Genomic DNA, 15,080 nt, shown 5'->3' with positions numbered 1-15,080 from the left:
AGACATAATCTCAACATTAAACTGGAAATAAACTATTTTGCTTCAGAGTTTGGTGTTTAAAGAATCCAAATGCCCAGATTTACTGCCTATATAAGATACCATATGCCTGCTTAAAAGATGGCTTTCAGATGCAAAAGAATCACATACTTTGTGCTCTTATTTCTTTACATAAATTATTATGTACTGCAGGTGACATCTACTGGAGAAAACAGAGCTGAAAGCCTACATTCTCAGCTCTTTGCTTCTTCATTCTAGAGGCAAGCCCTGTAACAAGTACAAACCAGGGAGTTAAAGAAAAAAAAAAACAGAATATAGGAAAACACACACACACACACACACTTGGGCTTAGTCCTGTATACTAAGGCGTCTTCAGGAAGAAAAAAAACAGGATTAAAAATTCATCTTTTTATATTAAAATAAGTTCCTTGGATAGGAGTTGAGACTGTAGCTGTCATTCCAGAATTATTTTGGGCTTAGCATATAACACCTTTTCAAGTGAAGTATTAACTGCCTGGATGTTCTTCAGATCATTCTTGCTCACCTGTATTTATTAAGGCATCTTTGGAAACACTCTAGAAAGGAGAAAGTGATGATTACATATCCAAGAGATATCTTAAGAAGTGAAATAGAAATTGGCTTCAAAGTGCAGAAATTTTTTTCTTCAGTCCTTTGACCTATAGAAGCTCAGCAAAAAAGGAATCCAGTGAAGATAACTGAGATATCAAATAGTTGCTTTTCTTCATTTCATTACATTTTGTCCAGTCTTCATAGAATTCTACAATTATCTAAGACCCCTGTCTAAAGTGATTTTTGCACCAGGTTTTTTTTAAAAGATTAGCATCACATATGATGTAAAGTGTATAGAGGATTTCCAGAATCTATTGCTTGCCAGACAGCCAGTCAGCTATCCCTGACATATAGATAACATGTATTGTATGAAGTGCATATATCTCACTTTGGATGGGAACTCAGATTTATCTAGCTTTTCAAATTAATTATTCCTTCTCTTTAATGATTCACCAGAAGAACATGGGTTTTGCATGCCAAAAACGGAGTTTTTGAAATCTAAGTCACCTCAGGTAGAATTAGGAAAGGCTCTTTCTTGAAACCCTGGAGAACCTCTGCTAGGTGGCATAAATATTAAAACAGATTCATGGTTTCCCATTGGCAAGCTGGCTGAATAGCTCAGTGAGTTAGGTATAGACTTCAATTCCCAAAAGAAGAGCCAGCCTATGTAACCTTGGGCAAGCTGCACAATGCCAGGGCACCCCTAGAGGAAGGGAATGATAAATCACTTCTGAGTAGTTTAAACCTAGAAAACACGGGGAAGGCTTGCCATAAGTCAGAACTGATTTGTTGGCACATTGTGATGGTGATGATGTGGCTCGTTATATTTTTAAAGTCTACGTTCAGAAGTAAGTTGTTTAAAGTTCAGCTGATCACCATGACACGTCAAAAGTTGATTTTGAAATTTAAGTCACAAGTTGCTGAGTGATACAGAGAAGGTATTATTTGGGCTAGAACTAGTTCCACAGTTTTTGACTCGTGCTTGTGTTCATTCATTCAGTACTACATTTTTATTCCAACTTTTCTTCAGGAGCTCAGAGCTGTGCATGTGGTCACTTTGCTCACCATAATTGTGTATACTGCTGGTATCTAGAAAAATGTGAATGGCTAAGATTATCCAGGGTTTTTAGTATATTTTAAAAGGAACTTTGATGTTTGTAAGTGAATCTCATACAGATTCTATGAATGTCCCCAACGGAGAGACAAATTTAAATGTTGATAGTAAATTTGAGCTAGCATTCACTGGTATATTGTTGTTGTTTAGTCGTTAAGTCGTGTCCGACTCTTCGTGACCCCATGAACCAGAGCACACCAGGCCCTCCTGTCTTCCACTGCCTCCCGGAGTTTGGACAAATGCATGTTGGTAGCTTCGATGACACTCTCCAACCATTTCGTCCTCTGTCGTCCCTTTCTCCTCATGCTTCACACTTTCCCAAAAGTATATATGTATGTCCCAAAAGTGGAGAAATACATATTTTTGGACATTGGTCAAATTCATCTCAGGTTACTGTATCATCATTAACATGTGAATATCCATACTCTCTGGATCTTGAGCTTTCAACAGAATATAACTTCCCACAACATGGTGCCTTCCAGATGCACCGGGGGTATTGGGACATACAGGTTGAGAAACGTTATCTGTAGCATAGTGTTTGATAGGATGATTTTTGTAATACCACAAAAGCTTTCATCCGCAGCCACTGTGATGTTCTGGATTGCTCTTTGCTCCATGACCTTTATGTTCAAAGAGTTCTCCATGCAAGTGTCTGTGAAGATATTCATATCTGCCCATCTGTCAAATGTCTCTGAATCTAAGGTAGCTGTTATGAATCAGCTGCTCTACCTGAAGGGCACAATATGGTATCTGCCTAGCAAAATTTTCATCACAACACATTGTTACATAACATTCTGTATATGAAGGTAGACTGAAAGGTATTCATACTTCTGGAATCTACCTGGTCATTTCAGTTTCAGACAAAAATGTGCAAATTTGTGCTTTTAGATTACAAAAGTGTACAGATGTTTAGTTTTTTGGTTTACACTTGTGCTTTTGGAGTACACAAATCTATTCAGCCTTAGTTTCTGACATCTTTGAATTAGATTTGGCATCCTTCAGTCTCTAGAGACTATGGTAACGTACTCTGTATGGAGGACTTGGAACAGTGTCTAGTGTGGCTGAGAAGGCCAATTCGAGAGTGACAATCCACATTGAAGAAAAATACAATCTGTCCCCTGACCTGCTCCCTGATTTTGCAGGTTCAGGACTCACTGCAGTAATGGAGTATGCTCAGAACACAGGCTCTATAGACCTGGATCATGGTATATGCCATCAGCTTCTTATTGAGCCATACTGTCTTTGTGAGTCTAGAGAACGTGGTAGCTACTGTGCCAATGCGTTCATCCAGCTTGACATCTAGAGACAGAGTGTCAGAGATTGAGCCAAGGTACACAAATTCATGAACAACCTCCAATTCTTGCGTGGTGATGGTAATAGAGGGAGATGAGTCCATGCCCTGGCCCATGACTTGTGTTTTCTTCAGGCTGATTGTTAGTCCAAAGTCATGGCAGGCCTTGCTAAAATGATTCATGAGTTGTTGGAGGTCTTCAGCAGAGTGGGCAACAATGGCTGCATCATTGGTGAAGAGGAAGTCCCACATGCATTTCAGCTGGACTTTGGTCTTCGCTCTCAATCTAGAGAGATTAAAGAGCTTTCCATCTGATCTAGTTTCATACAGATTGATGGTGATAATCTCTTTACAGCACTTCAGCAGAGATGTTATCCTTCCCAAGTGCCTTGCCAGGGGCGAGGGGATCCAAGGCAACTTATATTTCTGCTAACGTTGGTTTGCTGTCCAACTCTTCCAAGACAGGCAGGCACTCGATGTTATTTAATACCTCTTTGGTTACTACATTATCTCTGGAATATAGCTCAGAGTAGTGCTGCACCCAGGGGTCCATCCGCTGTACTAGGTCCTGCATGATCACACTTGTAGCAAACTTCAAAGGAGCAGATTTCTTCTGTGTTGGACCTAAAGACTGCTTGATACCGTCATACATTCCCTTGGTCTAACATCCCTTTCCCTTGATGTTACCTGTGTCCGCTGCTATCTGTATCTAAGAGCAGAGCTGAAGCTGATAATTGTTGGAACATCTCTTGGCAGCCTGTTGGGTTTTGCTTCAATCAAGTCAAAGAGCCTGAAAGTTGTACTCACTAGGACAGGCATTGTATGTTGCTAGAGCTCTCCTCTTATCCTCGATGGCTGGCATCAACTCCTCTGAATGGGTTTTGAACCAGTTGGCCGTCTTTTGGGTCTTCTTGCCAAATGTGGAAAAGGCAGTGTTATAAACAGCATTCTTGAAATGTTCCCATCGTTCAGGTGCATTTGCATCAGCCGGACCTGGAAGGGTTTCCTCAAGCACTTGTGCAAATTCCTCCAGTTTTCTTTGATCACGTCTTGCTGATGTCAATACATGGTCTTCCTTCCTTTTTAAATAGGTAACTGCCAAAGATACAAACCTATGCTTTAAATAAGCAGTCCCACATTAGGGCAGCAACTGCCTGGGAACAGGGGAGATCGCCCTTGTCACTCCACTCCCACAGAATCTGGACAATCTGCTGTTCTGGACTATAATTCCCAGAATCCCATGAATGTCGACTGGGATCACGGGATCTATATTTCACTAACATGTTGATAATGATATTGCACCACTTCACTGGGAAAAAACAATAGCTTCAATGCTGACAAATTTAATTTGATATAACCTTATGTTTTGTAGAGTCCACTTCTTCACATGCATCTGATCAAAGTGAGCTACAGCCCAAAAAAGCTTATGTCCATGAGAAATACCAAACAACTCTGTTGTTTTTGCCACAATAGATATTGCCCAAACTGGATACCCCATTTGGAAACATGTACATTTCTACCATTTTTCTAAAATAAATTGCTCCTTTGGGAGCCACATGTAGGTGGAATTTTGCTGTTGTGTGCCGTCATGTTCCTTTTGACTTATGGTGATCCTATGGATTAGTGAAATGACAATCCATTTCTTCCTCAGAAATAAGAGCCACGGTAGTGCTCTTTGGAAGTTCAGATCCCTCACTCTCCCAGTTTTTAATCCTGTTGGGGGAAGAGAATGGGGGAGTCCACCTGACCCCGTTGTCACATCTTCATCCCTAGAGACTTCCATACATCAGAGAGAAACATTCAGGAACAGGGAGTCTTCCTTGAATTGCTACATGGAAATTAACTGTTATGTAAATCTAACTCTGCTGACTCACAGGAAGTGTAGTTCCAATTCCAAATATTTAATTTAAACCTTGAATCTTTTTTTTTTAAAAGTGGATTTGATCCATGGGTTCAGAATTTTAAAAATATGTAATATTCATGATGCTTTTGAAACCTGCAGTTAATATAAGTCTTTCTTGAAGGTTTTAAAAAACATAATAATGTGTTGTTTTATTTTTCAAAGTATAATTATTCCAAGGAAAAAAAATTCCAAGCACATTTTCCCAGATCCTGAAGCACTTATGTAAGTAACCACACAAGCTTTTTTTTTTGTTTTAAATCAGTATTTTAAGTTTAGCAGTTTTAGACATTTTTTATACATGAAAAACACCCCACAATAAACATTTATTTGATCTATGCATCTCTGACAGACTAGGAAATAAGCTTTATTCTCTGATCTTTCCTCTGATATTGCTTATTATATTATTATTTCATTATTAATGGAATCTTGAGCTTAGAGAAACCGAGTGGCAATACCTACTATGTTTATTGTGCCATTTGTTTTAATTCCTTGTAAACTGCCCATAATAGCGCTTTGGCATTAATAGAGCAGTATATCCATCCATCCATCCATCCATCCATCCATCCATCCATCCATCCATCCATCCATCCATCCATCCATCCATCCATCCATCCATCCATCAGCACTCACAACTAACAATCTTTAGAGTTTCTCCCCTCTGAGGTGGACATCTTTAGGTAAGGCTCATAACTATTCAAAAAGATTCTAAATGTGAAGAGGTTCTTCCAGGAAATGGCAGTCATAGCCCCCCAAATATACACTGATATAGAGGAAAAAAGCATTAAAGAAGAGTGAAGGATAAATCTAATGATGCATTCATTTTAGAAAACATTTTAAATGCAGTTAGTGTCCTATATCTATAAAGAACTTGTAATGTTTAGTCTGGTGCAGTGTACTCCATCTGAAGTGCAATTTCAGAGATATAGAGTAAATTTTAATGAATGATGTGAAGTTAGTAAAGCATTTGCTCAGATCCAAACAAAGTTATAAAAAGGTAAAGGTTCCCCTTGACAATTTTTGTCCAGTCGTGTTCGACTCTAGGGGGCGGTGCTCATCCCCATTTCCATAGAGCCAGCGTTTTGTCCGAAGACAATCTTCCGTGGTCACATGGCCAGTGCGACTTAGACACAGAACGCTGTTACCTTCCCACTGAGGTGGTCCCTATTTATCTACTTGCATTTGCATGCTTTCGAACCGCTAGGTTGGCGGGAGCTGGGACAAGTGACGGGCGCTCACTCCGTCTCGTGGATTCGATCTTACGACTGCTTGGTCTTCTGACCCTTCAGCACAGGCTTCTGCGGTTTAGCCCACAGTGCCACCATGAAACAAAGTTATACTCATGCTTCAATCTTATGGACTTTTCGTAATGGCAGTTACTTCAAAAGGGAGCTCTGTGGGGTTTAATTAAACCCACTGGGGTTTAATTCTGAATAAACACACGGAGGAACAGGAATAAGTATTTAGGTTTGGGGGGTCAGAGTAATGTTGCTAATCATATTACCTCAGCGGCCAAGTTTTAGACATATTGTAGACATGATACTCAATACCCATTTCAATGATCAACTGGCTTGGATTCCAAGCTTTCATTTAAAAGAAGAGAAAAAAGTACAGTACAGTAAAGTAAAGTTTATATTCCTTACCGAAACTGTATTATAGCTTCAATCCAGAGATCTTGATGCCTGAACATCTCCATAAGATAATGTTCTTCTAAAAATGCAAGAGTTTATATCCTAAAAAGGCACATTTAAAAACCAAAAGGCAGAGAATACATCTTTAAGACGTGTAAGTTTTTAAGAATAAAATATTTAAAGAAAATGGTACTGTGGCCTTGCTCAGCTGACTACAGTATTTGACTAATTGTTTTGCAATAACTTTATGTTGAACTAATTGTTCAAATTTCAGCTTTCAAAGCTAATTTGTTTTCAGGTGTACTTTTTCTACAGCCTCTTTAATTATTTTAAAACTCAATACACAGAAAATTTCATATATTGGCAATTGGCCAAAAAAAGCAGTCATTGTTTTGGCCACAAGCTTTTGCAAGACACAAGCTTTTCAGTATGATTAGCCAACGAGTAAAGCCATCAACAGTTTCACAGGGTCTTATAGATTTATAAACTCAAAGACTCATCTCCAAATTTGTGGGTAAATATTGTGGTTTGGAGTAAGCTTAGCCACAGCTGAGTTGAAAGCATCTAAAGTCTGTTTTGCAGATTTTATTGCAAGCAGTGCATAGATAGTAAGAAGATTATAAAATAAATAAGGGAATGGGATACAAAACAGGATAAGAGCATTAAGTACTTCAACAAAAAGGTTAGTATATAAGTTGCTATTGTGTTTGCTGCAGTACAGTGGACATAACAATATGATGCATAGCTTATGTTTTTGGACTACAACCCCATACTAGGACCTGTAGTCCAAAAAAGAGGGAATTTTGCTTTGAAATTATACTATATATCTTACCGATGTACCATTTTATTTTTCACAGACTTCTAGGAAGTTAGCTGGGAGCTTAGTTAGGTAATACCCAGAAGAAGGGACAGCTGGAAAAATTACTGATGATTATCATAATTCAAATTGTTGTTCTTATCCTTGTTTTCATCTTATTAAACTTATGGCTGCTGTGAGTCTTAGATTTCTGGAAAGAGGTTTCAGAGAATGTTAAGGAAATGATTATGTCCATTCCAAGCTCTAATATCAGTCTCACTCCCTACAACAACATAGCCCATACTAGTGAAACAAAAGACCAACAGCAGTGTTTTTGTGTTTGTGTATTTAGCGAAGATACACATTGAGAAGTAGAAACAAAATATGGCAGAACAACATTAAGGAGGTGGATTGACACATTTTTGATACTGTAGAAACACCTTTCAAGGGCATAGCTGTGTTAAGTCTGCTGCAGTAAAAACAACAAAGCTTCTTACATTACAATAAAGCCTAACAAGTGTTATTTTACATTTTGTGGACTATAACCCACTTCACCAGAGGCATAAAACATTTCTTCACTTTGCATAGTATTCTATACATGCTTGGCTTTGAGATTGTAATTAGTAAACTGAAAAAACTGAAATTTTAACCTCTCCCAACTTCTGATAATTACTTTAACTGTGCTCTAAAAAATAGTACTTGTGTGACAGCATTGAGATCTCACCATGGATGAACTGAGCAACACATACATTGTAAAAAAAGTCAAATGTGGCAAAGAAAGATGAGCTAGAATATTTCCTAGGCATAATGCAACATTAAATCTGTTTCTAAATCACAGCCTTATGATTTCTGCAATTTGCCCTGAATTTTCTTCAGCAAATCAGATAACAGTATATCACTCATAAGGATTCATTGTGGTAGCTTCATGGATCTGTAGAATTTTCTCTTCTATCGCTAAAAACTGGTGGCGGTCATCTGAAAAGAAATGACAGCACCAGAAACTATAGCACATATTTTTATTAGTTATTTACTATGCACCAGCAATGTACACGGTTCCTTTACATAGTTCACCCTCTGTCCCATTTGATCTTGAAAACACCCTATTTGGATGAGAGGTACTAAGTAGGCAAAGGACACCAAGTAAGTTTCTTAAATATGCAGGGATTTGAATTTCAATCACCTTGTCCCAAGTCAAGCAGTAAAACTAGTACATAGCATTGACTCTCTTAGACCACTGGTTGCTGTATAAACAATGCCAAGACTGAAACTTGTTTGCATTTAAACAATACAACAATTAATATACATGATTTGTACAATATATATAACATAATATGCAAATATGTTTATGCAATTTGCATAATATGCAAATTAGGCTCCCTGTATGTGAAGAATTTGAATGTGGTAACCTAAGTTAAGAACCAATCAGGGTTTACACAGAAATAAGAACTTTGAAAGTTGGGAAGGGAAGTACATTAGGAAAGGAAGGCAGAATAAATATGTCTTGATGCTTCACTTATTTAGTGGGCCTATTTTCTGCCACGTACACAGCATCTGTTCTGCTTCATCAAAGCAAATGGATTTCTAAGCCCCAAGGCTGTGTGAAGGCCATTACAAGCCTAGTGTGCATAAAGATACTTTCCCCAGAATTTTGTGGAAAATGAAAGGAGAGCGAAGTTTCTGGTTGTTACCACTGTTGTTTATTGCTTTGGGCTCCAGTAATAATTATGTAATCATACTGACCCAAGATCCAGCTCAAGATATTTTGCTCCCCGAAATTAAACTGCAATGGTGTCCCCTCCACTCACACAAACCAAGGTGGAGAGTACCCAAAGACAGCCAAGTTGTTCTAGCACCTGAGGCAGAATATCCCACAAGTGCTTCTCCCTTCACCTCTGCCAGTAAAAATATAATAACGACAAAGTAAATAACTGACAAGTCCCTGGTCTTTCATGACAGCCTCAGTCTGCTGCCTGAAGCAGCCACTTCATTCAGCTGAATAGCAGGGTCAGCTCTGTCTGACTTGTCGTTCATGAAAGCTCTTCTCTTTAGGAATGAAGTGGATGTTAGTGCTTTGAGGCCTTTGCGATGCTTTAGACTAAGCCTCCTCTGAAAAAAAGAGAAAGAAATGGCATCTTAGTGACTGCATACCATGTTTGTTTCTGTCAGAGAAGAAGCAAAAGTCTGTTTGAATATAAATCATGTAGAGAGTTATAAAAATAAAAGATTGTCATGAATAAACAAATAAATAATCTGGAATTATGACAAGTAAACCTTCAGATGACATTGAAGCTCTTCTACACCTGTGCCCAGGATGGTCGTGTCAATTCTGGCTTTATTCTGGTTTGAAATCTGGATTCACTAACTTCTACATCTGATCTAGACCAGTGGTTCCCAACCTACAGATCCTCAGATGTTATTTCACCACTTGTCACACTTGGCAGTGGTGGCCAGGATTCAGAGTAATTGAATAAGAAAATACTGTCCAGTATCTATATTTCTGGAACTGCTAAAACTTAGGACTCAACCTACAAGTGTAGAACAGAGTGTGCACAAAACTTAATTGTGTTGGTGACAGCTTCTGGGACCATGTTCAGGTGCTCTGAAATTGATCCTGCTTCTTAACAGAACAGCCTGTTGAGCTCCATACTATTTATTTATCACATGGTAGGGAATGTGTTTTGTTTTTGTTTTGAACCAACCCTGCTATTCTGCAGATGAATATAAAATACTTAAGTAAGCTGTAAGTGTTCAGATGCTTTGGATGGGCGTAGCAACAGTGCATGCAGAGATATACACTTTATGGGGGGAAATGTGCAAAGATTGCATTTGCAATTATATAAAATCAACTGTAAAAATTAACTAAATTTGCAAGACTGTTTCCAGGTGCTGGGCTCACTGGGAAGCAAAGAATGAGTCTAGGTGTGCTTGATTTCAGAAGCATGACAAGATCACATATGACACATATTAAAAAAGTGTAGAGATGGGCACAAACTGGGAAAATGGTGGTTCATGATGGTTGGTGGTTTGTTGCTTTTCACAAACCATGAACTTCCATGAACTTTCAGATGAACTTTCAGATGTTTCTTGGTTCAACCAATTCAGAACTTCTTACAGTGGTAGAACAACCCCCATGTGACTGAGATATGCCAAACTCCCAGAGACTCTTTAGTCGACTCTTCTCCCGGCCACCTCTCAGTTTGGTGAATAGTGGGTTTGGGATTTCTGATGTATAGGCCCCCAAATCAGGGCCCTCCAGGAACCTGGCCAAAGAACACTTTCCTGGGGGGGACCTGCTTTCGGGGCCAATACCTCAAAATGCAAAATCAAATTTTCACCAAAATCAAAAATTCACCAAGACGTTGATGCTGGATACTTCTCCTCAAGCCTATTGTTTCTTTCTTTATTCATATGAGAGCATTGCACAGTTTAAAATTGTGGATGTATATGAAATATCACTAAAATAAAGAAACAAATTGAAATGATAAGATAATTAGACTATTTTTTACCAGACGTGGACTATTTCAAGTGTTTTCTTGGCCATTTGTTAGATCTTCTTTTGTACACATGGTGAGGCATAAATTTCATGTGGATAAGTGCTGTAGTGATTGAAGTTCTCCAGTCATAATTCCCCCCCCCCCCGTTTCCTAGTAGTCACATTTGACTTGATTATTCTTTTATCTTCCTGCTTCACTTTGAAATCTATTAAGTGACTTCCAGATGGTCTAGCTAGGGTCTTGTGCTAGTGGGAGAAACTCTTGAGCATTTATCCATTCCACAAAGTGTGGTTTTTTTCTTTGTAGGTGTAGTCTAGTCTCTTCTAGTTTAATATTCAGAACAAGAGATGAGTGCAAAAAACCTTTTCCTTGATTTTAGCCATTGTCTAGAAGGTTGGTGTGCATGAAGTGGATGTGTTTGGTGCTGTATTAACTTATTTAATTAATTGTTTGCTAGCACCTATCGATGTACCTCTGGAGAGGCAAGGCCAGCCAAATAATAGACTTTTCCCTCCATGGGTGTAGGTTTCAGGCAGCCAGTAATAACCCTGCATGATTCCTTAAGAGATACATCCAATTGTTTGGCAAGTGGATGTAGTTCTTAATGAATCATGCAGGGTTATTATTAAGTTGTAGCATCAAACTGATACTACAACTGCTTATTGGTAATGAGTGAAAGAATGTTAAACTTTTTTTTTTGCACTGTGTACAATAAAAAACGTAAATTCCCTTGCAGCCGACTTTCATCCCTGCTTTTAAAATATGATGGAAAGTTTGAATTCATAGACAGAGATATTTAGAACATCATTATATTGGGAAGAAGATTCAGCTTGAGCAATATTGCAATACTGTCCTATCCACAATTAAAATATTATGCCCGTAACTTCTGTGACAAGATGGGTTTTCAAAGGCCTCTCCTGGGAACTGAAACAGTAATTACCCATTCATCAGGCTCAAGAGGTATGAGTGCTAGTTTTTATACAGAGCTCATTAAAATAGATTTGGAAGATAAATGCAAATACCCAAAGAGGTGGGAAGAATCCCTAGGTAGAGAGACTTCATTCAAACTGGGGTCTATAATTTGGCACACAACTACTTCCTCTGTGTGTGTGTGTCATGAAAGAAACACACACACATGCCATTATTAAGTGTTATTATTTGGACTATTATTTCACATCCCTCACCCTGTGCTTCAAGGAAAGGCGCACAAGACTTTCTGATTCTTGATGAAGAAAATGTGAAAAAGAAACATTACATTTTGTGCTATGTTTAAAATGAGCTCATAGCAAAATGAACTTATATAGTGCGTTCTTGATTTTTATTACATTCAGTTACTATTAGCAAGAGGCTCTGGAATTTTGAGTTGTGATTCAAACATTCTAAAAATATGGAAAGATGATAGATACATGCATTGAAAATTGAAAGGTGTACCTATTTAGATATCTAAAGGATAGGAGGATAGATTACAAAAAACGTGGTAGCCAAGTGTGGAATTTCCTCTTCTCCCTCTATCTTGTTACACCTGCCCAATGTTGTTCTTGTGGTATGCTCCCCTTTCTCTAAACCACATCAGGGGCTGCTGTTGACAAGACAGAGAAAGCCACATTGGAGGAGAAATAAAGGAGAAATTGCACGGTGTGTTTCTAAACAATTTCTAGTTTTCTAGTTATGGCCCATAACAGAAGAACTGGCTGGATTTGATCCTTATTTATTAATTATTTTATTTCTGTGCAGCCTTTCTCCCCATAAGGTACCCAAGGCAACTCACAACCATTAAAACTATTCAATGTCCAATAGTTTTAAAATGCCATAGAAACTGTATTTTACAAATTAAACATTTATCAAGATTAAAACCAAGATCAGAAGCAATTTTAAAACATGATATGGACTAGGGTTTCCTTCTAGGTGCCTATGGGGAGCCTAAGTAGGGTGCATGTGCAAATATCAATTTTTGTTCATGTTTCTCAGTAGCAATTTGAGAGAGTACAGTGGTGGTATTATACATAGTTATTATGAACTACTAATAGTTTAGAATTCTCCTGGTGTGCAAGTAAGGTTTGCGTAACTTGCTACAGCTAATTGCAGCTAACTTATGAGGTGCTGGGGCTGATATCAGTTATGCAATCACATGACCAAACACACCACCAAGATGCATGCTGGTACCTCATCAGTTAGATGCAATTAGCTACAGGAAGTTACACAAACTTGTTAGCTAAGTTTTATTATATGGACATAGACCCAGTTACCCAAACTTTATGAAAACACCAGTAGTTTCTGGCCATCATTTTATCATCCATGATTTTGTCCAATCTGCCTTGAAAACTGCACATTTTGGTGGTCAAGACTGCATTTTGTAGTAGCAAATTCACATATTAACTTCATGCTATGTGAGGAAGTACTGCCTTATCTGTGAATATCCCTCCTTCCCCCCCCCCCCCAAATTCAGCCACATTAGTTTTAGTATTATAGGAATGACTAGAGGGCTATGCATAGGCTATTGACAGCATAATGGAGGAGAGAAGCATCATATAGTATGCTACTGCACATCTATGGTACATCATGCAGCATTCTGGGATCTTAGGAAGAATTCCTGATAGTCATGGGAAAGCACAATATCTCCTCTCAAACCACAGCACATTCAGGGGCCTCACAGAATCAACAAATAACAGACACATATTTAAGGTATATAATTGCCCTAAAATTTCCAGATACTTGAGTAAGCTTTCGTAATGGATAAAATCTTCTATGGATTCCTGCACATTTCACTCACCCTTATCTCGAATGACTACTTGGTCAAAATCTTTAATCTAGACAGAATTATGCCCTGTAGTTTGGTGGTTGCAGAGAGCAAATGAATTTGATATTCTCAAGTTGAAAGGTGTACTGTATTCTGGGTATACTGTTCTTCATCTTCAAGATGACTGTGAGGAGGAGAATAGAGAGACCACTAAGAGTGAGCCGTCCCCTCAGGTAATTGAGGTAGAATCAGAAAAACCAAAGGAACCCGAGACAAAAAGACAAGCAGAAGAGGTAGAGGAAAGTCGCGAGACGAAAGTAGAAAGAGCTCGAGAGGAAGGAGCGCGCGCGAAAGAAAAGCAGTTGAGACCGTTAGATAGACCAGAGGGAGGAGACAGGAGACCGGTTCATGGTGAAAGGGAGAAGAAGCCAGTAGAAAGACCTGAGGTGTTAAAAGAGAGAGAGAAGATAGATGTATTCTTAACAACTGAAGAAGGAAGCGTTTCTAAAGAGACGGAGAAAGTGTCTGTCTTTAGAGAGAGCGAATCTGGGAAAACAGAGAGAGATATCCAAGTCTTTTCAGTTCCAGTTAAAAGACCCTCAGTGAATCTAACGAGTGAAGAGGAAGAAAACCGAGCTAGCAGTAAGATAAGACCCATCATCCCTGGTTTGAGTCCGGAGGAATGGAAGGTGCTGGTGTACCCGATGAAACAAGGTCCAGCACGTCTGGTACATCATATCCCACCAGAATTAGAGGAAAGAGTCCAGAGAGAGGGAGATTGGGCCCGCCACCCTTGTTGCGGGACCCTGTGTGCAGTACGAAACAACTTCATGAGGCAACCAACGGAGGAGGAGGAAAAAGCAAGAATTTACTATTAAAAGATTTGAATGAAGAAAAATCCATGTTATGGTTTTGGGAGAGTTCTCCTCCCCAGTTATCAGTTCAAAGTTCTGTTGTTTGTAACCAAGAAGAAGAAGTGAACCCAATAGTGAACCCAATTGTTAATAAAAATACTTAAATTTTCAATTCTGACTCCTCTTTTGTCTCCCCGGGAAGAATTACTCCTCAAGGTAATAGAGAACCCACTCACAATGACTATTAGTTTGATCAATGTGAAAAAATGAACAGAGTGGGGATATTTTGCATTTCTGAGATGACCATGGGATTAAAGAGTCCAGAGGCATTAACGGGGGTGAAATAGCATCCCTCCCCCCACCCCGGATTCCTTGTGCAAAACCTGGCATTCATATGACACAATTAGACGTGGGGAACTGAAAAGAAAAACTTGGAAAGACAAAAAGCATGTCTTGTACTTTAGAAATGGTCTTTTCTTTCTATAAAGTCACTGATGAAATTGTAAAACCCTTGTAGCTATAGAACCACTCACTTTAGATCCAGGGAACAGAAAGCATGGGGCCAGAGAGAACAGACAGACAGAATGTGTCGAAGCATGGGCTCCTTGCATTGTGCTTTTAAGGCGTCAAAGATGACTGTGCCCATGGCACTTTAAAGGTTTTTCACTCACCAACATCCCAATGACTGCCTTAGGA

At 38.8% G+C, this 15,080-nt stretch overlaps 1 long non-coding RNA gene across 1 annotated transcript in view; it reads right to left on the bottom strand.

The window, feature by feature from the left end:
- Positions 1 to 3,579: 3,579 nt before the first annotated feature.
- Positions 3,580 to 15,080, bottom strand: part of LOC140703201 (uncharacterized) — a 52,497-nt gene continuing 40,996 nt past the window's right edge. Inside the window, exon 3 of the long non-coding RNA XR_012082577.2 lies at positions 3,580 to 9,405. This is a non-coding gene — a long non-coding RNA (uncharacterized LOC140703201). The remainder of the gene's footprint in view (positions 9,406 to 15,080) is intronic.

This window comes from Pogona vitticeps, chromosome 1 (assembly GCF_051106095.1).
Source record: "Pogona vitticeps strain Pit_001003342236 chromosome 1, PviZW2.1, whole genome shotgun sequence".
NCBI classification, from domain to species: Eukaryota; Metazoa; Chordata; class Lepidosauria; order Squamata; family Agamidae; genus Pogona; species Pogona vitticeps.
This window is presented reverse-complemented; position numbering and strand designations above follow the sequence as displayed.